This window comes from Martes martes, assembly GCF_963455335.1.
Source record: "Martes martes genome assembly, chromosome: 1".
Taxonomy (NCBI): Eukaryota; Metazoa; Chordata; class Mammalia; order Carnivora; family Mustelidae; genus Martes; species Martes martes.
Genome location: NC_137888.1, coordinates 80121678 through 80149379, shown reverse-complemented (window position 1 = coordinate 80149379; position 27702 = coordinate 80121678). Strand labels below are relative to the sequence as shown.

Genomic DNA, 27702 nt, shown 5'->3' with positions numbered 1-27702 from the left:
AATTCCCCTCCTTTTTATTTTTTAAGCAGAAGAATGTTTTGAAACTCAAATATTGTACTACTGTTATCTAGGAAATTCTGGAGGAGGTGGTCCTTGCCTTCCCTCTGGAAGAAACTTACCTATTCCCATTACGAATTCAAGGAACTGTGAGCTTTGTTCACATCCCAGTTCCTTCAATATTATCTGTATGCTGCAGAGTCCTTTGAAACACAAATTCTCTTACCAAACGCCCTGCTCCAAGGGAAAGTTTATGAGCTATAATTCTTACCTCAGTTGAGAAAAGCTATCTATTCCATAGAGGCATTAACAAGATGTCTTTTGGTCCCCACAAGGTGTCTTTGTTTGATGTAAATTTCTAGACCAGACACCCATGATATAAAAAGAAGCATATTCAAGAGCCAGGTTTTTTATCCATCATTTTAGGTTACTTGGGCCCTCTACTATACACTTGTCATACCAAAGTCTTATGAAATGTTTGAATGAAGTTACTTACAGTTTTGGTGGTAACGGGTATTCTAATTCCTGCTAAATGGTATCCTACAGTATGAGATTTCATATCCCATGCTAGGACCATACTACTAGAACCCAAATCCTCCATATTACCCCCAGAGCACCAGGCAGCAGCTGTAGGAACAACTTGAAAGGGAATGTTGAACCATATCACCATTGCAGCTTTGAAGGTCACATGTAACTCACAACTCTAGTCATCCAGAACATTTGATGCTGTGGAATTATTAAGCTTACTGCTCACAGAGGCTGAAGTCAGTTGGATGCCCTTATCTATGGTGGGGACACTCCCACCAACAATTTCATCAGTGTTCCTTCCTGCCCTCAACAAAATAATGAAACACTTGGGAGCAAATATACAACCCAACAAACTATAGCTGGATGCCAAGATTGCAAATATTTCCACAGCTACTTTGAACTTGCCTTTGGTGATCAAGTAAGCAGGGACAAAAGAGATCCAGACAATGAAAAAGACCAGCATTCCAAATGTGATGCATTTTCCTTCGTAGTAATTATCCGGCAATTGGCAAGCAACAAAAGTTGTTAGAAAGCATAGCAAGGCCAGGAAGACATTGATTCCAACCATAGAGCACAAAAACTTTATAGCACCTTCATTACATTCCATGTTCTTGTACAATCTTGGGGGCTCCAATACTAAGTAGGCTGTGCATATGCCAATCTCAACTAGAACAGAGATCAGCACAATGATTTTTCGATAAAGGGAGTGGATGGATATAAGTCAGGTTTTGGATTTAGAAATTCGGTAGGCTAAAAACAGTGAAATAGTCTTTCCAAGAATGCAAGACTGGCAAAGAGAAAAACCCATTGCCGAAGTGACTTGGCAGGTCACGCAGAACCTGTTGTATGGCTTGCCAGTGAAAAGCATGGAAGACAGCAGTATGATGACAAGAGAAAACTGAATGAGAAAGCTCAGCTCCCGGTCATAGGCGTTCATGAGCAGAGTATGCCTGTATATCATGTACACAATTGTGACTGCCAAGACCACAAGCACCCCAAAGACAGAATAACAAGCATGAATCCCAGGGTCTCAACGTAAGCAAGGAATTCCACCTTTTTCAGCACACACTCGCTCTTTTGTGCATTTGATCAATAGTCAAAAACAACCACGTTGTTCACACTCCCTTTTGACCTAATGAACAAAGAACAGAGGACTGACTGCAAGAAAAATCAATTGTCCCCTTCAGCTGTGAATAGCTCAGAGCAGCCAAAGACCTAGTGTAGGAATCATTGAGATTCCTTTATACAGAATATATAATATCAAAAGACAAAAGAAAAAAAAGAAAAAGCAGCAATACAATGGTCTTAGAGTGTTCAACTAATATTACAGATTGAGAATTGTTTTCAGTTGTGGGAATTCAGTCTGCCTTCTTGGTTTCCCCCTATTCTGTATGGGCCTTTTCCAGTAAGATGCCTCTTTCTCTTCCAATTATCCAACTGAGAAGGGAGGTCTGTATCCTCATAAACCAGAGAACAATCCACAGATGGTTTCCCATGTATGAGAAAATTAAAGCTACTAAGGTGAAACAATCAAGAGGATTGTGATAAGGTTGATTAAAATACAAATTTTTAAAAGATTTTTATTTATTTGAGAGCAAAAGAGAGAGAGTATGTGAGAGAGAGATCACAAGCTGTGCAGAGGGGTAGAGGGAGAAGCAAACTCCCTGCTGAGCAGGGAGCCTGATGCAGGGCTTCCATCCCAGGACCCTGGAATCATGACCTGAGCAGAAGACAGATACTTAACTGACTGAGCCAGCCAAGCACCCAAAATACAAATGTTTTCAACCTTCCTTTCAACATTACTGCCACCTACTGAGGGGAATTTTGTCTTTGCTCCCTGGGCTTTCTCCTCCCCAACCTCCAGATGCAGATTCCAGAGAATAGTGAGAGAAGGACTGAGAATAAGAAGGGAAACAAAATTAACAACCATGTTGACTAAAGTTGAGAAAAAGTTGGGAGCCTTCAGATGGTCAGAGTCTCCAAAGGAGACTATTACAACATAAGAAAAAGTGATTTGAGATGTATTCATGGTAAATTACCAAGTGGATCTCTTTAATGTTCTCTGAAAGGTGCAGGTAAAGATTGGAATTCCCTTTTAATCACTTCAGACCGCCAGACTGGACTTCTCTTGACATAACTCAGTGCAGACACTGGGTCACGTGGGGTTCAGGGAGGTGCTCAGATTACCTATTTTCCATTTGGGGAAAATTCTTCTTGAAATAAATTGTTATTGAAGGCTTTTAGGTAAAGGACAAGGACAACTTGTATAGTCTTTAAAGATAGAGATAAGCAGAAATAAAAGTACACCTGATTCAACACGCTTCAAAAGGCTAAGTAAACCAAAACCTACTAAAATCCTGGTCATGAAGAGCAACAATTCAGCAAGTTGTGGAAAAGAAGTCATAGAGTAGTTTTTATGGAATTCATCTGTAAAATGCATCCTGCAAACCTGAAGCAATTAAGGCCTTAAGTCCATTGTCTTTGGGGATAGAATTCTTGATTTTATAGTTCCAAATGAGAAATAATACAGTAGAACATAGAACTGTAATTCACTTATTTTTCCAATTATTCACTAGTTTTTATATAATTAATGCATAATCTGTTTTAGAAATTTAGAAAGTTTTATGAATCCATTTATTCCCATTTCACATTTCATTTTTTAAAATTTTTTTCTCTTAAATTCACAGACACAAATCCTTTTCCAAACTATAGCAGCTTTAGAACTAAAACCCAGTATTATGGTTTTTTTCACACTGCACAGAATATTTAACGGTTTGATGGATTATAATGATTTTTGTTATAAGTTGTTCACACTTATTTATAAAGATGGCTCCCAAAGCCCTCTTCACCAGAGCATGCTTATTCTAAATGCATTCAAATATCAATGGAAAATATGACCATCTCTACCTGGTTATCATGAAACGTGGCCATCAGCACATGAGATGTCAAAGCGACATATCGGTTCCTCTGACGCATTCCCTCCCGGGTCCCAGGATGACATAGATCAGTACACACCAAATGGGGAAGCTAGCAAAGACAAAAACAATGCATATAACAAAGTCTTTGTCTCCACAAAAAAAAAGAAAAAGAAAAAGAAAAAAGAAAAAAGAAGGCTGAGAGAGTTCACATCTGGATTTCTATGGGTTTTGTGATATCTCAGGAAACCCAGTATAGCTGGACAAAGATAACAAAGAGAATGAATGACACCTGGAGAGCTTAAAGAGGAATTTTGCTGAAAATCAGTCTTGTGGTTGATTCTAGAAATTCAGAGCTCATCTTTATGTTAAGTCTTTCTAATTTGGGAGCCTCAGATCAGCCTCCACGCCCATGATACTCTGGGCATGATACATGGCAAACAGAATTTGACAAATCTGTTTCTGCTTGTGGGGGACCAGTGACCCCAAGAGTTGTCTTGAGAGCCTAAAAAAGATTTTTTTCTCACAAGGTCATCCCAACATAGTCTGAAAGTCAAAGAAGTGTCATAAAGGGTCAGCAGAAAAGAAAAATAAAAGATCTTTTCCACGGGAAAAAATAAAAAGACAAAAAGGAAATGTGGACAAGGCATAATACTGGAATATTTTCTCACAAAAAAAGAGTTTCGAGAGCTCAATGGTAAAAACAAGTCTCCCTTTACATTCTACAGGATGTGCACTTTGGAACCCAGTACAAATGCAGTGTTTGTTAATCAGTTTATATCTTAATGGAAATGAAGAGCTTCCTATTTAAAGAGGAGATATGGGGGCGCCTGGGTGGCTCAGTGGGTTAAAGCCTCTGCCTTTGGCTCGGGTCATGATCTCAGGGTCCTGGGATCGAGCCCCGCATCGGGCTCTCTGCTCAGCGGGGAGCCCGCTTCCCCCTCTCTCTCTGCCTGCCTCTCTGTGTACTTGTGATCTCTCTCTCTGTCAAATAAATAAATAAAATCTTAAAAAAAAAAAGTTAAAAAAAATAAAAAAAAAATAAAGAGGAGATAAAATGTAGTTTCCATTAAGGAAATATTTATTTTGGAAAGTGAATAATCACATTTATATTTGTTTTAGAAATCAGAATTTTCCTATATTGAGTTTTATAGGTTAAATCTGAATTAGAAAACAATGAAAAATATTAGAAATCTCTGAGATTAGTTATGGCATGTAACATTACTGAAGTGTGTATTTGTATTGCTTCACACAGTAAATAGGCCTCTTATAAGGTGTGTGCATGACCACAGGATGAATTGGATTTCCTTTCTCCTGACCCAGTCTTCTGAAAGGAGCTCTCCATATATCCTTCTTTGAAAATCATCATAAACAATGAGCTGATGCCTCTTTGTTCCATTTCCTGGTACCCCTTCCCTTCTCAATGCCAGTAATCTAGTTTCTAACTCACTCACCTCACTAAAATGTTTCCTGCCGTGTCGGCTAGCTTTTCCTCTAGCTACATTCTCTTTTGTATTTCTTCACTATTTGGTACTCTTGATCAACCCCTTCTTGAAATGCAGGACCCCTTGTCTTCCATTGGGTCTTTTATTTGTTTTATTGGTTCTACATCTTCCACCTTCCTCCTCACTGTGGGCGTTTTCTTAGGTTTGGTCCTTAATCTTCTGTTTTTATCTCTTGATATAAAGTAGCTCATTCACTCTTTGTCTTTGACCAGCAGCGGTGTTAAGAACTCCCAAATCTTGATCTCTACCATCCTGTCCCACCTACTCTAATTCCATATTCTAAACTTCTAGTATGTCCCTACTTTGAGTTACCACCATCATCTCAAACTCAACATGTCCAAAGCTATCCTTATTAAGCCTATTCCTTCTCCCAAATTCCCCATTTCTGTCACTGATACCACCATTCTCATCCATAACCTCCAACCTTATCTTGCATTACTTGCCTGTATATTCCCTCTCCTTCACTAAGGCCCATCTGCTCACCAACCTCCAGACTCAGTTTGCCATCACGAATTAAATCATGCCTTATACTGCCCAGTAATTATTTGAGGCAGGACACTTCCAAGTCCAGTCCTTCAGCAAATCCACTGGCCTCTTACTGTAAGATATCCAGAACCTGACTATTATGTGCCACTTCCATCACATCTATCTTGGCTCAAGCACCCGAATTATTTTGGATTATTTTATTGGTCTTCTAATTGGTTTCCCTTTTTCTACTCTTGTCCCCCACCCCAGCTTCAGTTTATTTGCAGCATGGCAGACAAATGATCCTTTAAAGATTTTATTCATTCATTCATTCATTCATTTTCTCATTCATTCATAGAGAAAGAGATAGCACAAGCCAGAGGAGTAGCAGAGGCAGAGGGAGAGAGGAGAATCTCAAGCAGATTCCAAGCTGAGTGCAGAGACTAGTGTAGGACTCAGTTTCACAACCTTGAGATCATGACCTGAGCCAAAATCAAGAGTAGGTCACTTAACCAACTGAGCCACCCTGGCACCGTAAGAGATGATCCTTTAAATCCTAAATCAGACCATTACTCTCCTCCCTCAAGACTCTTCCGTGGCTCCACTTTTCACTCAGTGTAAAAGACTAAGTCCTTAAATAGCCAGTGAGGCCCTATGTGATCTACCCTCTCTCACCTCTCTTCACTCCTCTCCCACCACTCTCCTACTCCCTCACTCAGTCTAGCCACACTGACCTCTTTGCTGTTCCTCCACAAGGCCAAGCAGGCCCCTGTCTCAGGACTCAGAAACCGCCAGTCCCTCTGCCTGGAATGCTCCTCCCCCAGATGATGCAAGGATTCACTTCCCTTTCTGTTCAAATGTCACCCCAGTGAGGCCTTCCCTGACCACATTATGTGAAGTTACAACTCCCCCCATCACTCCCTATTTCAGGCTCTACTACTTTTTTCCCTCCAGCACTATCACCCTTTAAGATAACATAATTTGTCTATTTGTCTTGTATATTGTCCATTTCTTCCCACTGAAATGTTAGCTCCATTAGTCAGGGATTTGTTCTGTTTTGTATAGTGACATATCCCCAGTTCCTAGGAGAGTATCTAGCATCTGTAATATTGTGCTCAATAAATATTGGCCCAATTAATTAACTAATTACATTGTAAGTGCTCTGAAGCAGAGTTCTGTGTGTGTGTGTGTGTGTGTGTGTGTGTGTGTGTGTTATTTCTTTCCCTTTATTTTATAGTTTGTGAAATAACAGGTTGGTTCCAAAGAATCCTCCAAAGCTGGTTAATTTTGGAAGGAGGAGAATAACATTACAAACTTATGGATTTAAAAATATGTTTTCTTTTATTGCCTTTATTTTCCTTATTGATGCTCAAGTTGTCCAAATTTTGACCAGGGGAAACTTCTGCTTGGCTCCTGCATTCTTTTTTTTTTAAGTATAGTTGACAAACAATGTGACATTAGTTTCAGAGGTACAACATAGTGATTCCACAGTCTGTATGTTACCCTATGCCAGCCACAATTGAAGCCACCATCTGTCACCATACAACACTATTACAGACCATTGACTAGATTCCCTGTGCTGGACCTTTCAGCCCATGACTTATTCATTCCATAGCTGGAAGCCTGTACCTCCCATTCCTCTTCACCCATTTTGTCCATTCTCACACCCCCATTCCCTCTGGCAACCATCAGTTTGTTCTATTTCTATTTCTGCTGTTTGTTTATGTTGTTTTTTAGATTCTACATATAAGTGAAATCATACAGTATTTGTCTTTCTCTCTCTGACTTATTTCACCCAGCATAATACCCTCTAGGTCCATTTATGTGATTGTAAATGGCAAGATGTCATTCCTTTTTATGGCTGAGTAATACCCCATTATTTACATATACACATCGGTATTCTTTATCCTTTCATCTGTGGATGGACACCTGGGTTGTTTCCATATCTTAGCTATCATAAATAATGTTGCAATAAAAAATTTTTTAAAATAATTTTGCAATAAATATACAGGCGCATACATCTTTATGAACTAATGTTTTTGTTTTCTTTAGGTAAATACCCAGTAGTTGAATTATTGGGTCATATGGCATTTCTATTTTTAATTTTTTAAAGAAATTCCATACTGTTTCCCACAGTGGCTGCACCAATTTACTTTCTCACCAACAGTGCACGAGGATTCTTTTTTCTCGACAGCCTCACCAACATTTGTTATTACTTATCCTTTTGATTCTAGCCATTCTGACAGGTATGAGGTAATATCGCATTGCAGATTTCATTTGCATTTCCATGATGAGTGATGTTGAGCATCTTTTCATGTGTTTGTTTGCCATCTGTATATCTTTTTTGAAAAAAGAATGTCTATTTAGGTCCTTGGCCCATTTTTTAGTTGGATTATTTGTTTTTTGGTGTTAAGCTGTATAAATTCTTTATATATTTTGGTTATTAATCCCTTATCAGATATGTCCTTTGCTATATCTTCCCCCATTCAGTCAGTTGCCTTTTCATTTTGTTGATGGGCTCCTTTCTTGTGCAAAAGTTTTCTACTTTGATGTAATCCAAATAGTTTATTTTTGCTTTCCTTTCCCTTGTCTGAGGAAACATATCTAGCAAAATCTTGCTAAGACCAATGTCAAAGAAATTACTGCCTATGTTTTCTTCTAGGGGTTTTATGGCTTCAGGACTCATATTTAGTCTTTAATCCATTTGGAATTTATTTTTGTGTATGGCATAAGTAAATGTTCTGGTTTCATTCTTTTGCATGTAGCAGTTCATTTTTCCTCGTACCACTTATTGAAGAGACAGTCTTTTCTCCATTGTATATTCTTTCCTCCTTTGTCATAGATTAATTGATCATGTAAGTGTGGATTTATTTCTGGGCTCTCCATTCTGTTCCACTGAATCTTTGTGTCTGTTTTTGTGCCAATACCATACTGTTTTGATTACTACAGCTCTGTAGTGTATCTTAAAATCTGGAATTGTAATACCTCCAGCTTTATTCTTCTTTCTCAAGAATGCTTTGGCTATCTAGGGTCTTTTGTGGTTGCATATAAATTTTAGCATTACTTGTTTTAGTTCTAAGAAAAAAGTTGCTGGTACTTTGTAGGGATTGCTTTGAATCTTTCCATTTGTTTGTGTTGTCTTCAACTTTTTTCAACAATGTTTTATAGTTTTCAGAATACAGGTCTTTTACCTCCTTGGTTAAGTTTATTCCTAGATATTTAATTTTCTTTGGTGCAATTGTAAATGGGACTGTCTTCTCTTTCTCTTTCTGCTACATTCTGCTAATTCTCTTTCTGCTTTGTGATTAATATACAGAAACACAACCAATGTTTGTGTATTAATTTTGTATTCTGAAACTTTACCAAATTCTTTATTAGTTCTAATAGTTTTTTTTTTAATTCCTCAGGGTCTTCTGTAGTTAGTATCATAGCATCTGCAAATGATAACAGCTTAACTTCTTACCGGTTTGGATGACATTTATTTCTTTTTCTTTTCTGATTGTTGTGTCTAGAATTTCCAGTACTATGTTGCATAAAAGCAGTGAGAGTGGACATCCTTGCCTTGTTTCTGATCTTGGAGGAAAAGCTCTCAGTTATTTACCATGGAGTATGATGTTTACTGTGGTTTTTCATATAAAGCCTTTATTATATTGAGGAATGTTCCCTCTAAACCCACTTTTTTTAAAAAAAGATTTTATTTTATTTGACAGAGAGAGAGAGATCACAAGTAGGCAGAGAGGCAGGCAGAGAGAGAGAGGAGGAAGCAGGCTCCCCGCTGAGCGGAGAGCCCGATGCGGGGCTCGATCCCAGGACTCTGGGATCATGACCCGAGCCGAAGGCAGAGGCTTTAACCCACTGAGCCACCCAGGCGCCCCTAAACCCACTTTTTTAAGAGCTTTTATCACAATGAATGTTGAATTTTGTAAATTCTATTTCTGCATCCATTGAGATGATCATATGATTTTTATCCTTCATTTTGTTGTTGTGTTATATCATGTTGGCTGATTTGGGACTACTGAACCATTCTTGCATCCCCAGAATAAATCCTACTTGATTGTAGTGAATGATCCTTTTAATGTATTGTCAACTGTGGTTTGCTAATATTTTGTTGATTTTTGCAAGCGATCTCTTCACCGAATCTCATTTTTTAAAAAAATTCTTATTTTCTTCTTTCTGTTCTGCTTGGGTACTCTCTATTATCCTGTCTCCCAGATGTCTGATCTGTCTTCTGCATCTGCTAATCTGCTATTGATTCCCTCTAGTGTATTTTTCATTTCAGTTATTGTACTCAATTCTGATTGGTTCTTTTTTACATTTTCTATCTCTTTGTTGAAGCTCTCACTGAGTTCTTCCACTTTTCTCCCTGGTTCCATGAGCATCCTCATGATCATTACTTTAAACTCTTCATCAGGTATATTGCTTATCTCCCTTTCATGTAGTTCTTTTTCTGAGGTTTTCTCTTATTCTTTCATTTGGAACATATTCCTGTCTCTCCATTTTGCTTGACTTTCTATGTTTGTTTCTATAAATTAGATGGAACAATGACTTCTCCTGCATTGTAAGACCATTTGAAGGAATGGCCTTACAATGGTTGCCACCTGTGTAGACTGTGCCTGGTGACCTTGGTTTGTGGGCTGGAGCTGTGTGAGCTGGGGGTTCCAAGACACTCTGTGCCAGAGCTGCCCTGGTGAAATGGCCACAGCTGAAATGGACACAAGCTGGGATGGCCCTGTGGCTCTCCATAGAGAGGGAGACACCTTAAGTTGAAGTGAATGCAAAGTGGGAGGCTGCTGAGCTCTCTGCACAGATGTTACCCTGGCAGGACAGCTGAAGCTGGAGTGGGTATAAACCAGGGTGCCCTGGGGTGCTTGGCACAGGGGTTGCCCTGGTGGGGTAACTGGAACCAATGGTGTGGGGACTGGGAGGTCCCAGGTTGCTCCATGCAGGGGGTGCCTGGTGAGGTGACTAGAACAGAGGCAAGTACGAGCTAAGTGTTCCCAAGGTGCTCTGCACAGGGGGCATTTTGGCAGGAGAGCTGGAGCTAAGGCAGTCATAGCCAGGGAGTCCCAGAGCACTCTGTACCAAGGGTGCCCTCACAAGCCATCTGGAGCTGACATTGCATGGCCAGCATCCTGGATCCTGCTGGTCCCTTTATTCTGAGATCCACACTGAAGATTAAATTGTCAGCTGGAGCTGTGGTGGGCACTGACAAGGGATGGTCCAGTGTACACCGCCCTGTGAACTCCTTGGGGGGATGGCTGGAGCTAGTTTGGGCTAGGCATCCAGGAAACACTGAGACAGCAGGCCAGTAGAGTGCACAGACCCTTTTCCCATCCACTGTCAAGGTGGAGGAGAAACATAAACCCAGGCACTCTCGCGCCCCCTCCAACCCAGAGAATGTCCCAACAGCTCCCTCCCTGTTTGACAAGGTCCAAGGGCTATTCCCTTCTTATTCTATTTGCTCTTTTAAATCTGGGCCTTTCTTTCTGTGCCCCAGGGCAGACAAATCTACTCAAGGTCATCTCAGATAATATTTTATCTCTGCCCCCTGCAGTTCCCAGGTCAGGGGGTGGGGGTTCCCTTTTTACCATGTCTCCATTTCTATTATCATTCTCAGAGAGATTTCTCTATTTTTGTTGTGCATAAGCTGTTCTGTTCTTCAGGAGGAAATGCTCTATGAACAGGTGTAGATTTGGTGTGTCCATGGAAGAGGTGAGTTCAGGGTCTTCCTATGTCACCATCTTGGACTAGAATTCAGGGCAGTGGTTTTTTGCAGGGCTTAACAAGAGGTGGGCTCATAGTATATGCTTAGTAAATTTGTATCTAATTCATTTGAGCTGACTTCATTATATAAATATATCCCCAATTTTAATAAAGAAGATAAAATTATTATGCTCTAATGAAACATTATTAAAATACAAATCTACTATGACATTTTACTATTCTTCCATCAATTTTTGGTAGAACGAGCATTCTATGAACCTTGTCTATATAAGCAGTAACATCTCTCTCTCTCTTTTCATGCAAAATATTATATTGAATACCTACTATGTGCCTAACAGTAGGAATACAAAGTGAAAAGTCTCAGGCCCCATTCAGGGAGAGAGTTCTAGACCACAGAAGATAGTTTATACTCTAGGCCTAGGGCAGCTCTGTCTTTCTTCAATGATAGAAGCATTATGTATCCATTATAGTGCTCCTGGCCACAGGTGGCTGTGGAAAGCTTGAAATGTGGCCAGTACCACTAAGGAACTGATTTTAAATTTTATTTAATTTTAATTAATTTACATTTTATTTTTTTATTTTTTAAAGATTTTTATTTATCTATTTGACAGACAGAGATCACAAGTAGGCAGAGAGGCAGGCAGAGAGAGAGGGGGAAGCAGGCTCCCTGCTGAGCAGAGAGCCCGATGTGGGGCTCAATCCCAGGACCCTGAGATCAGGACCTGAGCCAAAGGCAGAGGCTTAACCCACTGAGCCACCCAGGCGCCCCAATTAATTTACATTTTAAATGCTACATGTGAATAGGGGCTACCAATTGGGTCAAAGAAATAAAATGCAGAAGAGAGCTGTGCCCCTACAGTGGCAAAGACGGTAGCTTGTATTTTCATATCCTATCATAGTGTGTCTGAGTGCTGCCTAAGGATGGGCCAGGAAAGGGAGGAAATGGGGTGTCTGTGTGTATGCTTTTGTGAGTATGCATTAATTTATATAAGTTTACTGCTGCCCATAGAAAGCAGAGAGTCAAAAAAAAAAAAAAAAGAAGAAGAAGAAGAAGAGAGAGAGAGATGAAAAGAGAGATTAAAAAAAGATCTTCATGGTGTCTGGCACAGCATAGGAGCTCAGCAATCTTAATTTCCTTGTCATTTATTCTTAGATCTTTTTCCAGCAGGATTTGGAAGACTGTTTTGTGATCTCAGATCTCAGGTCTAAAAGGCCACCCAGGAAGAGAAAAGATACATGAATAAAAATCAAGATGAAAACAGACCCCACACCCCACCCTAAAAAAAAGTCTGGGGCAGCAAAGAAAACCCCTGGCCGCACCTATGCCCACATTCAGCATCCTGGCTCCTGCTGGTCCCTTCATTCTGAGATCCACACTGAAGATTAAATTGCCAGCGCTTTTCCACCTGTCCTATCATTTTACTGTGACCTGTAGTAACCAATGAACTAGAGTATCAAAGGCCCTTGAGTCCTACTCTCCTAGAACTAATATCTCATTAAGGGTAAAAAGTTCAGTTGTCTGGGAAGTAACGGGGTTCCTTCATGACTTCTGGTAAGTGATGAGGTTTCCCCTCAACTTCCTCCAATTCTTCTCCAGGTGTTGCCTTTATGTCACACCCAAGGGACCCAGTCTCTAGCTCACCAGCCACTTCTAAGTCTTGCGTATCAAAGCCCTCCTGTTGCTATAGAAGGAGGAGGAATGAAAATTATAATAATAAGTAAAATAAGTAACAATAATTCTTTCTCAATAAATATTAATAATAAGGAAAATAATAGGGTTTTTTTTTTTATGTAGGTTAAGTAGTTTACATCCAAAGAGGATGTATTTAATCCTCAAACCTTAATTCTCCTACCTCTCAGAAAATCTTGAAAACAGTATTTTGGAAAGAATTTTGAGACTTATGAAACATTCTTCTCTCCTACAAAAGATTTCTTGAATGATACATCAAAGCTTGTGGACATCTATGTGCACCCACACATATACTATACTGGTAGCTAGTGTTCCCTACTCCAAATTATATTATGAATTTATAAATTCTCTCTATCATTCTTTGCCCCTGAGAACACATAAGAAAAGTGGAGGAAGAAATGAAGTCCCTCTAGAATTACCATCAGAAAGGGAAAGAAGGACTTCTGGGTTGCCCCAGGATAATGGCAGCTGCTAAACAGCAAATCTCTCCACACATCCTCTCAAAAAGACCATGCAAATTTAAAAAATGAAAAAAAGTAAATAAAACCACACTTGACCCACAATTTTAGCATCATAAAGAACCTGAGAATACGATGAACTTCAAAGTACTTGTATGCAGAGAAATAGCCATTAAATTACAGCAAGGCCATCTCTAGAGTTCCTCCCTCATCCCTGGTATGTGGAAAATGGACAGAAACTTGGCAAACCATGCAGGAAAGAGTAAGGGGGAACTGAGAACCAAAGGCTGATGGAGAGCTGGCAAATCATTCCTAGAAAGAAAATGTCCCACCCTTTGTTAAAACAGGTCCCAAACCATGGAGAGACAGCACCAGCTCTAGGGAAATGTCTTCAAAGTGGGACTCCAGGGGCCAGTCTCAGGACAGCACACTTTCACTGGGACTAGATGGTATATGGAGAGAGAGGTGTCTTTTTGAGATGAGGTAGAATGAGAAAGAAGAGGGGAAAGTTAAGAATCTTGCAGAGGGGCACCTGGGTGTCTCAGTGGGTTAAGCCTCTGTCTTCAGCTCAGGTCCTGATCCCAGGGTCCTGAGATAGAGCCCCGCATCAGGCTCTCTGCTCAGCAGGAAGCCTGCTTCCCCCACTCTCTCTGCCTGCCTCTCTGCCTACTTGTGATCTCTGTCTGTCAAATAAATAAATAAAATCTTAAAAAAAAAAATCCTGCTGAAACAAGAGTGAACCACAAAACCAAAAGACACATTAAGTGTTCTTAAACTAACTACTACTTTTCACTCTACTAAAAGAAGAAGGCAGTCTTGCAATAGGGGTTTGTAAAACACCAGAAACTCTCATCCCTATCTATGAACAAAAATATTACAGTGTAAGTGCCTTGATGTAAGTTTCCTACAAGAAGAAAACAGAAAATGAAAATCAAAATATTGCTGCAGATCCCATCAACACACACACATACAACAACCATTATGCAGAAAAATAATGTAACATAGCATTAAAAAAAAATATTTCAGGGGCACCTGGGTGGCTCACTGGTTAAACATTTGCCTTTGATCTCAAGGTCCTGGGATTGAGCCCCATGTCAGGCTCCTTGCATGGTGGGAAGCCTGCTTTTCCCTCTCTACTCCCCCTGCTTGTGTTCCCTCTCTTGCTGTCTCTTTCTCTGTCAAATAAATAAATAAAATCTTTAAAAAAAAAATTTTTCAGCATGACAATTAAGTACTCTCAGAAAAACACTAGGAGATGTGCAAAAATATGTTAGTCAGGCATTTAAAAAATAAATAATAAATATAAAACTGGAAGAAACAGAAAAATTTATTTTACTCAGGAAAGAAACTAAAGAAAAAATAAAGCCATTTCAAAAATTAAGATAAAAGTTACAAGGCATTCAAAAACAAATACATTTGAATGAAAATTTAATAAGAAGCATTGAATAAAGTCAGGAAAACAATGAAAAGAATAAGAATAAAATAAAGAAAAAGCCAAAAATGATCAAAGAGTAAGTAGATAAAGCAGAAGACAGACAAAAGAAGTCAAAACCTTTAATTGGGGTACTTTAAGAAGAAAAACAAAATGATAAAACTAATATTTAAAACTATAGTCCAAGAAAAATACCAAAATATCTCCAAAACAAAATACCTGAATCTGTATTTAGAAAAGTATATACTATATTGAAAAAATTGCCTTGGAATAGCTAACTCCAGATATCTGATATTCTATAGTGCCTGAAATACAGTTCTGTGTACATAAACAAATTTTCTGTGTATATAAAAAAATAAGGAATCAAAGTAACTAACCTTTGATGATTCAGTACTCTGAAATATTGTCACATTCTTTTTCAACATGAGTTCAAATTTACAGTTTGTGAATATATATTCTCCAACCTTCACAAAGGCAATCTCTCCATTATCACCTAATTGCCAATTTCAAATATCATAGTACCCAGTCACATCTCCATTGTCATCAATTTCTATTCTCTCTCTATTATTGGTAGTAAACTTAAGTGTCTTCAAATAGTACATTAGCTAGAAAATAAAAATAAAAAAGCAATTTGTAACTATTTGATTGCCTGGAGAACAGGGTTTATGTAGAAAATAATCTCAAAACTCTTATCATGTGATTGAATTTTTTTTTCCTTTTCCTCTATACCTTTGTTATCAAATACACAACTTGTAGCCACATGTGACCATTGAAACTTGAAAGGTGGCTGGCCAAATCGAGATAAGCTATAAGTATAAAATACACCTGGATTGCAAAGACTTTGTTTAAAAAATGTAAACCATCATTAATAATTTTATTTTATATTATCATGATTATGACAACATGTTAAAATGTCATTTCAGATCAAATAAAACAACGATATTTAATTTCATCTGTTTCACTTTATTTTTAAATTTAATTACCAGAAAATTTTAAATATTTATTTATTTATTTATTTATTGACAGGGATACAGAGCACAAGTAGGCAGAGAGGCAGGCAGAGGGAGAGAGGGAGAGGGAGAAGTAGACTCCCCGCTGAGCAGGGAGCTTGATGGGGGACTCCATCCCAGAGTCCTGGGATCATGACCTGAGCCAAAAGCAGAGGCTTTAACCCACTGAGCCACCCAGGCACCCCTAGAAAATTTTAAATTACCTGTGTGGCTCATACATTTCTAACAAAAAGCATTGATTAGGCTAATCAATGCTTAATATTCCTAAATATTTCCTAATTTTTCCTAATATTTCCAAATACCTCCTTATCTAGGGGAGAAAGGATCTTCCTACTTACCTCCTAGCATCTTCCAAGTATAGGTACCAGTCTACCTCCCCATCATTCTCTTCCCTACATGTCAGCTGGTAGAGATATGAAGATCAACTAGATCCATTCCCTACCTTGCAAAACTCACAGTCCAGTGGAAAGGCTAAATGAATAAACAGGTACTAATAGTAAAATTCAATGTGCCACTATGTTGCTGTTGTGGAAAGAGTGTTGAAAAGGCATGGGTGAGGGAGTTAGCTAACTAACTGCCTTAGGAAAATTTAGGAGGTTTCCCCAGGAAGTAGCCATCTGGGTTGGTTTTAAAAAATTAGTGGGAATTTGACTGACAAATAAAGGCGACAAGGAGATTCTAAGCCAAGGGAATAATATATGGAACAAGGGTCCCTCCACAAACCAGAGAGGCCAAACAACTTGGCAGATAGAGTCTGAATTATGATATATGATGATCTGACATCATATTTTGGCTCTTTCAAACATCATGACCTTGGGCTAGTCATATATCTGAATAAGCACTAGTTTCCTGGTCTGGAAAACAAGGGTCATTATTCCTGTCCTAACTGTCATGGAAGATTAATATAACTTGAAGCCTTTAGTAAATCAATATTCCAAGTGTTCTGAAAATCGCCATCCATCCTGGAATACAGCCACTCCAGGTCACCTGCCTTTTTATCTCCTTCCTTTTATAATATGCAGAAGGATCAGGGGTGTCTGAGTGTCCCAGAGCTCACAGGTTATTGGAGCGGGGAAGCTCTTGAGGGAGCTCTCAACTCGGGATTACCTTGAACCATAATCCATGGCACAGGCCACTGCTCTGTGAGTGGGGTCCCCACAGGATCTGGGGAGCCCCCCCCCAGAGGAGCTCAGGGATCTGCGGGTTTGGAGACTCCAGGTGGGGCTGTGGCCCAGAGACAGAGATGCTTGGTCACAGGCTGGGTGAGCTCAGAGCGCAACCAGAGGCCAGGGAGACGGGAGTGATTGAGTGCTTTCCTCTGAGGGCGCACTGAGGGGTGGGGCCCCGAGCTCTCCGTTCCTCCCAGCCAGAGATTGGGAGGCTACCATTTTCATTCCTGTCCTCTGGAACTCTACAGAAGGAAAGTGTTCAGGGAACAAAAGCTCCCGAAAGCAAACCCGAGGGGATTACTTAGCCTGGCCCCTGGTAAGGGTGGTGCAATTCCGCCTCGGGCTAAGACACTAGAGAATCACTACAACAGGACCCTCCACCAGAAGATCAACAAGAAATTCAACCAAGGAGAACAGCAGAATTCCAGAGGAGGAGAAAGCAAAGCATGGAATTCATGGCTTTCTCCCCATGAATCTTTAGTCTTGCAAAGTTAATTAATTTTTTTATTTTATTATTTTTTTCTTCTGCTAAATTTTTTTAATTTTTACCCTTCCCTCCTTTAATGTTTTTTAACTAGTTTATCTTAATACCTTTCATTTTTTAAAAAAATCTTTTTTGAAACTTCATTATTATAGTCATATTTTATCCTTCATTGTATCTAACTTTATTTTTTGTATAAACATAGGGTTTTTTCTTCTAAAAAATTTGGGGTACAACTTCTAATAGATCAAAATACACCCTAAATCTAGCACCGGGCTTGTTCTAGTCTCCAGCCCAAGCAAATTCTCTCCACCTACTTTTTCTTTATTCTCCCAACCAACTTACCTTTTTTTCTAATTTTTTAATTTATTTTTTTTCTTTTCAGTGTAACAGTATTCATGTTTTTGCACCACACCCAGTGCTCCATGCAAAACGTGCCCTGCTTAATACCCACCACCTGGCTCCCCCAACCTCCCATCCCACGCCCCTTCAAAATCCTCAGGTTGTTTTTCAGAGTCCATAGTTTCTCATGGTTCACCTCTACTTCCAATTTCCCTCAACTCCCTTCTCCTCTCCAACCAACTTACCTTATCAACTCCTTTTTTAGAAATTAAAAAAAAATTTTTTTGTCATCTTTATAGTCATATTTCATCCCTTCATTGTGTTTACACTTATATACGTTTTTCATTCTTTAAAATTTTGGAGGTAGTTTCTTCTAAGAGACCAAAATACTCCCAAAATTAAGTGGGTGACCCTGTTCTAGTCACCAGTCTAATATATTTTTTTCTTTTTTATATTTTTTCTTTATTTGTTTTCTTTTTAAAATTTTTTTTTCTGAACTTCTTTTTGCCCATTTCTCCCCCTCACAATTTGGGGTCTCTTCTGATTTGGTTAAAGCACATTTTCCTGGGGTCTTTGCCACCCTTTTAGTATTTTATTTGCTCCTTCATATATTCTTATCTGGATAAAATGGCAAGGCGGGAAAACACACCACAAAAAAAATGAACAAGAGGCAGTACCAAAGACTAGGGACCTAATCAATACAGACATGGGTAATATGTCAGATCTAGAGTTCAGAAGGACAATTCTCAAGGTTCTAGCTGGGCTCAAAAAAGGCATGGAAGATATTAGAGAAATGCTCTCTGGAGAGATAAAAGCCCTTTCTGGAGAAATAAAAGAACTAAAATCTAACCAAGTTGAAATTTAAAAAGCTATTAATGAGGTGCAATCAAAAATGAAGGCTCTGACTGCTAGGATAAATGAGGCAGAAGAAAGAATTAGTGATATAGAAGACCAAATGACAGAGAATAAAGAAGCTGAGCAAAAGAGAGACAAACAACTACTGGACCATGAGGGGAGAATTTGAGAGATAAGTGATACCATGAGATGAAACAACATTAGAATAATTGGGATTCCAGAAGAAGAAGAAAGAGAGAGGGGAGCAAAAGGTATATTGGAGAGAATTATTGTAGAGAATTTCCCTAATATGGTAAAGGGAACAAGCATCAAAATCCAGGAGGTGCAGAGAACCCCCCCTCAAAATCAATAAAAATAGGTCCACACCCCGTCACCTAATAGTAAAATTTACAAGTCCTGGAACCAAAGAGAAAATACTGAAAGCAGCCTGGGACAAGAAGTCTGTAACATACAGTGGTAAAAATATTAGATTGGCAGCAGACTTATCCACAGAGACCTGGCAGGCCAGAAAGAACTGGCATGATATATTCAGAACACTAAACGAGAAAAACATGCAGCCAAGAATACTATATCCAGCTAGGCTGTCATTGAAAATAGAAGGAGAAATAAAAAGCTTCCAAGACAAACAAAAACTGAAAGAACTGGCACACACCAAACCAGCTCTACAGGAAATATTGAAAGGGGTCTTCTAAGCAAAGAGAGAGCCTGAAAGTAGTAGATCAGAAAGGAACAGAGACAACATACAGTAACAGTCACCTGACAGGCAATACAATGGCACTAAATTCATATCTCTCCATAGTTACCCTGAATGTTAATGGGCTAAATGCCCCAATCAAAAGACACCGGGTATCAGAATGGATAAAAAAACAAAACCCATCAATATGCTGCCTACAAGAAACTCATTTTAGACCCAAAGACACCTCTAGATTTAAAATGAGGGGGTGGAAAACAATTTACCATGCTAATGGACATCAAAAGAAAGCTGGGGTGGCAATCCTTATATCAGATCAATTAGATTTTAAGCCAAAGACTATAATAAGAGATGAGGAAGGACACTATATCATACTCAAAGGGTCTGTCCAACAAGAAGATCTAACAATTTTAAATATCCATGCTCCTAATGTGGGAGCAGCCAACTATATAAACCAATTAATAACAAAATCAAAGAAACACATTGACAATAATAAAATCATACTAGGGGACTTTAACACTCCCCCCCACTGAAATGGACAGATCATCCAAGCAAAAGGTCAACAAGGAAATAAAGGCCTTAAATGACACACTGGACCAGATGGACATCAGATATATTCAGAACATTCCATCCCAAAGCAACAGAATATACATTCTTCTCTAGTGCACATGGAACATTCTCCAGAATAGATCACACCCTGGGTCATAAATCAGGTCTCAACTGGTACCAAAAGATTGGGAGCATTCCCTGCATATTTTCAGACCACAATGCTCTGAAGCTAGAACTCAATCACAAGAGGAAATTTGGAAAGAACCCAAATACATGGAGACTAAACAGCATCCTTCTAAAGAATGAATGGGTCAACCAGGAAATTAAAGAAGAATTGAAAAAATTCATGGAAACAAATGATAATGAAGACACAACGGTTCAAAATCTGTGGGACACAGAAAAGGCAGTCCTGAGAGGAAAATATATAGCGGTACAAGCCTTTCTTAATGTTAAACAGCTTAACAATAACCCACAACCTTCGGACCAACTACAAGCCTTTCTCAAGAAACAAGAAAGGTCTCAAGTACACAACCTAACCCTACACCTAAAGGAGCTGGAGAAAGAACAGCAAAGAAAGCCTAAACCCAGCAGGAGAAGAGAAACCATAAAGATCAGAGCAGAAATCAATGAAATAGAAACCAAAAGAACAGTAGAACAAATCAGTGAAACTAGGAGCTGGTTCTTTGAAAGAATTAATAAGATTGATAAACCCCTGGCCAGATTTATCAAAAAGAAAAGAGAAAGGACCCAAATAAATAAAATCATGAATGAAAGAGGAGAGATCACAACCAACACCAAAGAAATACAAACAATTATAAGAACATATCATAAGCAACTATGCACCAGCAAATTTGACAATCTGGAAGAAATGGATGCATTCCTAGAGACGTAAAAACTACCAAAACTGAACCAGGAAGAAATAGAAAACCCGAACAGACCCATAACCAGTAAGGAGATTGAAGCAGTCATCAAAAATCTCCTAACAAACAAGAGCCCAGGTCCAGATGGTTTCCCAGGGGATGTCTACTAAACATTTAAAGAATTAATACCTATCCTCCTGAAACTGTTCCAAAAAATAGAAATGGAAGGAAAACTTCCAAACTCATTTTATGAGGCCAGCATCACCTTCATCCCAAACCCAGATAAGGATCCCATTAAAAAAGAGAATTACAGACCAATATCCTTGATGAACACAGATGCAAAAATTCTCACCGAAATACTAACCAATAGGATCCAACAGTACATTAAAAGGATTATTCACCACAACCAAGTGGGATTTACACCAAGGTTGGATCAACATCCACAAATCAATCAATGTGATACAATACATTAATAAAAGAAAGAACAAGAACCATATGATACTCTCAATAGATGCTGAAAAAGCATTTGACAAAGTACAGCATCCCTTCCTGATCAAAACTCTTCAAAGTGTAGGGATAGAGGGCACATACTTCAATATTATCAAAGCCATCTATGAAAAACACACCGCAAATATCATTCTCAATGAAGAAAAACTGAGAGCTTTTCTGCTAAGGTCAGGAACACAGCAGGGATGTCCATTATCACCACTGCTGTTCAACATAGTACTAGAAGTCCTAGCCTCAGCAATCAGACAACAAAAAGAAATTAAAGGCATCCAAATCAGCAAAGAAGAAGTCAAACTATCACTCTTTGCAGATGATATGATACTATATGTGGAAAAACCAAAAGACTGACTCCAAATCTGCTAGAACTTGTACAGGAATTCAGTAAAGTGTCAGGATATAAAATCAATGCACAGAAATCAGTTTCATTTCTTTACACCAACAACAAGACAGAAGAAAGAGAAATTAAGGAGTCAATCTCATTTACAATTGCACCCCAAACCATAAGATACCTAGGAATAAACCTAACCAAAGAGGCAAAGAATCTATACTCAGAAAACTATAAAGTACTCATGAAAGAAATTGAGGAAGACACAAAGAAATGGAAAAATGTTCCATGCTCATGGGTTGGAAGAATAAATATTGTGAAAATGTCTATGTTACCCAAAGCAATCTACACATTTAATGCAATCCCTATCAAAATCCCAACCATTTTTTTCAAAGAAATGGAACAAATAATCCTAAAATTTATATGGAGCCAGAAAAGACCTCGAATAGTCAAAGGAATACTGAAAAAGAAAACCAAGTTGGTGGCATCACAATTCTGGACTTCAAGCTCTATTACAAAGCTGTCATCATCAAGACAGTATGGTACTGGCACAAAAACAGACACATAGTTCAATGGAAAAGAATAGAGAACAGAATAGAGAGCCCAGAAATAGACCCACAACTCTATGGTCAACTACTCTTCAATAAAGCAGGAAAGAATGTTCAATAGAAAAAAGACAACCTCTTCAAAAAATGGTGTTGGGAAAATTGGATAGCCATATAGAGAAAAATGAAATTGGACCATTTCCTCACACCACATGTGAAAATAGATTCAAAACGGATGAAGGACCTCAAAGTGAGAAAGGAATCCATCAAAATCCTTGAGAAGAACACAGGCAGCAACCTCTTCAACCTCAGCCACAGCAATGTCTTCCTAGGAACATCACCAAAGGCAAGGGAAGCAAGGGCAAAAATGAACTGTTGGGACTTCATCAAGATCAAAAGCTTTTGCACAGCAAAGGAAACAGTTAACAAAACCAAAAGACAACTGACACAATGGGAGAAGACATTTGCAAATGATGTATCAGATAAAGGGCTAGTATCCAAAATCTATAAAGAGCTTAGCAAACTCAACACCCAAAGAACAAATAATCCAATCAAGAAATGGGCAGAAGACATGAACAGACATTTTTGCAAAGAAGACATCCAGATGGCCAACAGACACATGAAAAAGTGCTCCACATCACTCGGCATCAGGGAAATACAAATCAAAACCACAATGAGATACCACCTCACACCAGTCAGAATGGCTAAAATTAACAAGTCAAGAAATGACAGATGCTGGCGAGGATGCGGAGAGAGGAGAACCCTCCTACACTGTTGGTGGGAATGCAAGCTAGTACAACCACTCTGGAAAACAGCATGGAGGTTCCTCAAAAAGTTGAAAATAGAGCTACCTTACAACCCAGCAATTGCACTACTGGGTATTTACCCTAAAGATACAAACGTAGTGATCCCAAGGGGCACGTGCTCCCAAGGGGCACGTGCTCCCAAATGTTTATAGCAGCAATGTCCACAATAGCCAAACTATGGAAAGAACCTAGATGTCCATCAGCAGATGAATGGATAAAGAAGAAGTGGTATATATATACAATGGAATACTATGCAGCCATCAAAAGAAATGAAATCTTGCCATTTGCAATGACGTGGATGGAACTAGAGGGTGTTATGCTTAGTGAAATAAGTCAATCGGAGAAAGACAACTATCATATGATCTCCCTGATATGAGGAAGTGGAGATGCAACGTGGGGGGTTTGAGGGGTAGGAAAATAATAAATGAAACAAGATGGGAGCAGGAGGGAGACAAACCATAAGAGACTCTTACTGTCACAAAACAAACTGAGGGTGACCGGGGGCAGGGGGTAGGGAGAGGGTGGTAGGGTTGTGGACATTGGGGAGGGTATGTGATATGGTGAGTGCTGTGAAGTGTGTAGGCCTGGCGATTCAAGACCTGTACCCCTGGGGCTTATAATACACTATGTGTTTGTAAAAAAATTCAAAAAAAATTTTAAAAAGAAGGTAGAAGGAATCCGGAGACCTAAACCATCTTTCAGTTCTAGAATGCTAATCTCTCAACTTCACTTAAGTGAAGGGGAAAAAAAAAAAAAACTATTTTGCACAAGGTAATGTTTTGAGGGGGTTTACTTTCACTCACAACAAACCCAATAAGAAAACCCTATTAACAAATGGGAACTTAAAAATGCTCATTTAGGTCACATAAGCAAGCTATTCTTTTAGGTAGGTGTGTGGTAAATCATATCTATTAAATACAAAAGCAAGTCAAAGGTTTTATTAGTATGAATTCTTTTAATGTGAAACTATACCATGAAGTTAAACAACAACTTACCTGCCTAGGCTCACAAAGTCAGATATATATGAACAGATGTTTCCAGGAATATATGGCCCATGTCCTTCTTCGAATCTAGTTAGACCATCCAAGGCATAAGCCAAGAATACACCGCTTGTTTGACATTTTTTTTTTAAATCTCAGCTGAGACACATCCAGATACGTATTTTTAAGATCTTCCAACTTTTTGTCTCTGTACAGAACTTACCAGACATGGCATGTAATCTGTCATCCTTTCTCGTCACAGTTACTTTACGGTCAACGTTGTATGGAACACTGCTATTAGGTCAAGTACAGTTAAAAGTGGTTTATAGAATGCAATGATCAGGACATCGCTTGGCTCCTTGCCAGGATGTACATCATAAAGAAATTCTTTTAATCCTGGTATATCAGCTCTTGGTATTGCAAATCCAATAATTCCACCAAAATATGGGAAATATTCAGACCTTGTGATGAGGGCTGAAGTAATCCAGGCTTCACTCACTATCCATATTCTGTCTGTTATGTTATGGTGAACTATTTCCAACGCAAAAACTGGGGTCAATATCAGATGCATAAAGCACAACAATTCTGGCAGTTCTGTATGGCATCAACAGCTTTCTGCATTTTCTCATTTGAACAGACTTTGGGAATGATTTTAGAGTATGCAATACAGAGGTTGGCACTCTCCATTCTTTCCCTAAGAGTTTTTACTCCATATTTTCCATAATCATCACCAGCTGCTATGATGGCTATCCAGGTCCACCCAACATGTTGGATGAGTTGTACCATGACATCCGACTGGATCTTGTCACCAGCTACTATGCAAACATAAGATGAGGACTGATGTTTGTTACTAAGAATTGAGCTGGTAGAGGCAAAACCCACCTACAATTGAAAATATTTGTGCAGTTATTAGGAAGCAATAGCCAAATCGCATATCAAACAATCTCTGAACATTTTTATTGGACAGGGAGGGGACTTAACATTTGTTCTCCCTTCATTCTCACATCCTTCCTCAAAAGGACGTGTAGTCTGCTCCCTGGCCCATGGGTGGGGTTTGTTAGAGGGAACACATACACCTCCATAGGCACCCTTTTCCCACCCCACTCCATGGGAGTCTGAGGAGCTAATTATTAAGATGATGACATTCAATGCAGCACTTTTCACAGCTGGGGTGACAGCATGGAAAAGGAGGTCTTCTGCCCTTTCATCTACGTTCACACCAGACTAGATGTGGAAGTAAAGCCATCCAGGTGCTATCTCAGCTCTAGCTTCTCATCCACGGGGACGATGGAGAGAGAGGACTCACAGTCTACTTGCCAGGCCAGTTCCCTCCTGCTCTTCCTCCCTCCCTCCTTTCCTCCGCCCCTCTTCACTGTGTGTATGTGTTTTACCACCACCACTCCTTTCCCTCTTTCTCTTCTCTTTCTTATTTTCTCTCCACCACGACTGCTAAGTGTTTAGGTCCTGAGACTCACTGGAGGAGGGTGGTAGGAAACTCTACTGAACTCACAGGTCTAACTGCATTCTCCAACAAAGTGGCACTCATTTCATAGGTGCTTGTATAGAAAATGAAAAGATTTAAAAGTTGCCAGTGATTCTTGTATTTTCATCAGTACTGTGAATTCTCGAGCCTCATATGCATTTCTGCTATGCTGTACCCCCAGTCTCCCTGACTCTACAATGAGGAACATATGCTAAATTCTCCCCTAACCCATTCCTTGTTATTAATATATCACCATTAATAGGGTCTCCTATATTATAATTCCATGTCCCCAAAACTGTCAATTCCTTTATAAGAGACAAAATATTCCTATTTTCTCTTTTCTCTACCACTTGTCCTATTCTTACTCCACTGGCTAAAGTTTACGTTCTGCTTTGGAAACTCACTAGCAGCAACATCAGGGAGGTCATATATAGGAAAGAATGTCATTTAGGAAGCAGAGATGCCTGACTTTTAATTCTGGCTCCATAGTTAGTGTAAGACTGTAGACAAGTTACTTAAACCCTCTGAACCTGTTTCCCCATGAGTAGAACAGCTATATGTTAAGTACATTAAGTACAACTAATATATACTCAGTGTATTATAATGAATAATATACACATTATATTAATATATGTTATAATAATAACAATATATTAAGTGAAACAACCAATGTGAAAATGTCGTATGGATTTCTTTTCCTTCTTTGAAAGGATTTAAATGAGAAAATCAATCAGAGTTTTCTAGTCAATCTGGATCACAGGTGGTTTTTGGTGGAAGACAGAGCTCACAGGAACCATTCAACTGAGCTGCACGAAGCCCACGCCTAAGACATCAGCTGTGTCACCCAACCCCTCCTCTTGGTTTCTCAGTATTTTCCTGTTCCTCCTATGGTTGTATTTGAAGCTTTATAAAAGAAATACGATGTAAAGACGACTTTTTACAATTACTTCTATTTCTCCCATTACTTTAGTAACACAAATAAGCTTAATCATCATTCACATTAATAAATCTGGACTATACTGTAATGATCCAGCCTTAGAAATATTTATAGAATTTTATTTATATTTTCTTAATAATCCATTCTTCCTAATATCCTCTGTTCTTAGGTTGAAACATGTTCCAAGTCTCTGAATTTAAAATTATCAGATGGTCACCAGAGGGGAGGTGGGTGGGAGGATGTGTGAAATAGAAGATGGGATTAAGGAGGGCGCTTGTTGTGATGAGCACAGGGTGATGTATGGAACTGTTAAATTACTATATCATATACCTGGACCTAATATAACATTGTACATTAACTAACTGGAATTAAAGTAAAAACTTAAAGTAAAAAGTATATATTTTTTAAGTAAAAAACATAAATTCCATAATGTTAGCATCCCAAAATTCTAGCTATCTTGTGAAATCCACAGGCTCATTTCAGTATGTTAGTATAAGGAGCAAAGAGTCATGAATAATAAGGTTTAATATAGGCAAGAAACAAAATGAGTTCTTTATAGCACCTAGCACCAACCAACCAACCAACCAACCACTCAGTATTTTTACATCACCTACTCTGTGCCTCACCCAGTGCTAAGAATGCCATGCCTCAAGAGGTACAAATTAGTAACTCACAACCTCAAGGCAAAAATTAAAGCAGAATCCTAAGGGATGAAGAGGAGCCTGAAATGGGGGCCTGGGTGGCTCAGTCAGTCAAGCCTCTGACTCTTAATTTCCGCTCAGGTCATGATCTCAGGGTCCTGAGACTGAGTCCCTTGCAGGGCTTGGAGCTCAGAGAGGAGTCTGCTTGAGATTCTTCCCCTCCAACCCCAACCCCCACTCCCTGCCCCATCTCACCTGTGCTCTCTCCCTTAAATAAATAAATTTTCTTTTTTAAAGAAGAGGCTGAAATTACCTTCAGGTAGGCATCAGGTAACACTTGCTAAGCCTAGACAGAACAGAGAAATTAGGGGCAGCGGTTTCACCATGGTCCCTGCTGGTCTCTGCATCTCATCTCAGCCTCACCTGAGCACCTTACTGTCTACCGCAATTAAGCCAAACATAGCTTGTGTTTCTTCACAAGCTAGCACCCAGCACGGTATTCTGACATACCTGAGTATTAACTATGGTAAATAATATAACGCTAGAATTCTTGACAAGGCGACTGATGAGGATGATCCAATCTGTTCCAATAATGCCTGCCGGTAATGCTCCAGTACTGTTCCTAAAGTTGAACTTGTTTTCTTCCTGGCCTGTAAGGAATACCAAAGCTGCTTCCACAGATTTGCAGGTGATGGAACAGGTATCAAAAAACTGATAGCCTAAAGTGACACTGGGCAAAATGTCCTCCCTCTTCTTAATCTCCTTGATTATGTGTATCATGGTTTTCATCCAGCAGAAACCCCAAAA

The 27702-nt window shown here is 39.1% G+C and overlaps 1 pseudogene across 1 annotated transcript; it reads right to left on the bottom strand.

Annotated features, from left to right (window-relative positions):
- Window positions 1-700: 700 nt before the first annotated feature.
- Window positions 701-27702, bottom strand: LOC308342123 (vomeronasal type-2 receptor 1-like; annotated as a pseudogene). Its single transcript has 3 exons — window positions 27406-27702; window positions 23850-24716; window positions 701-1615 (listed from the first exon to the last, which is right to left on the bottom strand). The product of its transcript is annotated as a vomeronasal type-2 receptor 1-like (transcript).